Genomic DNA, 1,244 nt, shown 5'->3' with positions numbered 1-1,244 from the left:
GTAGTGCGGGCCACCCTGAACTTGCAACCAAGCTATCTTTGCTTGGGCATCTGGAGCTGGTCGATCTTCTTGGCTAAAAGCTCCACCTGAGCTGCCAAGGCTAATGTAGAATCTACCTGGTTCACCACTCCTTGCCATCCTGCCCTACTCCTAGAAGACTGTCACTAATATGTGTTCATGGCCATCTCCTCAATTAAATTCTAGGCCTACTCTGCGTCTTACTATTGATGGCCCCACCTGCAGCTGCATCTACCATCTGCCTCGTGGATGAGTTCAACCCACTATAAGAAATCTGCACCTGCATCCATAATGGCAAACTATGGTATGGGCAACATCTTAGCAAGTCCTTGTACCTCTCCCACACATCATACATGCTCTCGTCATCAAACTGCACAAAAGAAGAAATATCATTACGCATCTTTGCAGTCTTACCAGGAAGAAAGTACTTGTAAAGAAATTTCTCAGCCAAAAAACTCCAGGTGGTGATGGTGTTGGCTGGTAGGGATTGTAGCCATCTCTTTGCTCTATCCCTCAAGGAAAATGGGAACAGCCTAAGCCGAATGGCATCAAAGCTAGTCCCATTTATTTTAAAGGTATCACAAATCTCTAAGAAATTCGCAATGTGGGCATTAGGATCTTCACTAGGCAAGCCCTCAAACTCTACACTCTGTTACACCATCTGAATGACATTTGGCTTAATTTTGCAATTGTTTGCTGCAACAGGTGGCCTTAATATACTAGTGCTTCCCCTCCAAGAAAGGTCTAGCAAACTCGTACATCGTCTTGTTAGCTTCAGCGACATTGTTATTGTCAACTCCCATGTCTACTAGTGTATGGACTGGAATCTGAATCTACTTCTCCTCCTCCACGTCTAATTGCTTCCTCAGCTGCCTAAGGTATCACTTTGGTTCGGTCAGAGGATCTACTTGTGCAGGATTAGAACTCTTGGTCATAAGCTACCTGAAATGTACAAGGCAGCAATAAACCAAGCAAATAAATGAATGGATAAATGAATCAAAAGTAAATGTCAAAAACAGAAAAGATTCCCCAGCAACGGCGCCTAATAGCAAATTTCACTCTAGTTTTCAAATAAAGATTCCCCAGCAACGGCGCCTAAAACTTAATGCACTGCAATGCAACTACAACTAAGGCAGTAAACCTATCGATGTAGTCTAGCACAACGGCAAGTATTAAAATATCGTATCCCTCGGGAAAGTAAAATCCTAGAGTTACTACTTCGTTCT

At 43.2% G+C, this 1,244-nt stretch overlaps 1 non-coding gene across 1 annotated transcript; it reads left to right on the top strand.

The window, feature by feature from the left end:
* The first annotated feature begins 314 nt into the window (after positions 1-314).
* LOC112535722 lies at positions 315-418 on the top strand. Its single transcript, XR_003079804.1, has one exon. It is a non-coding gene; the product is annotated as a small nucleolar RNA R71 (small nucleolar RNA).
* Positions 419-1,244: the final 826 nt, after the last annotated feature.

This window comes from Ricinus communis, chromosome 2 (genome assembly GCF_019578655.1).
Source record: "Ricinus communis isolate WT05 ecotype wild-type chromosome 2, ASM1957865v1, whole genome shotgun sequence".
In the NCBI taxonomy this organism is placed as follows: domain Eukaryota; kingdom Viridiplantae; phylum Streptophyta; class Magnoliopsida; order Malpighiales; family Euphorbiaceae; genus Ricinus; species Ricinus communis.
Note: the sequence above shows the minus strand (reverse complement) of the source record. Positions and strands in the feature narration are given on the sequence as shown.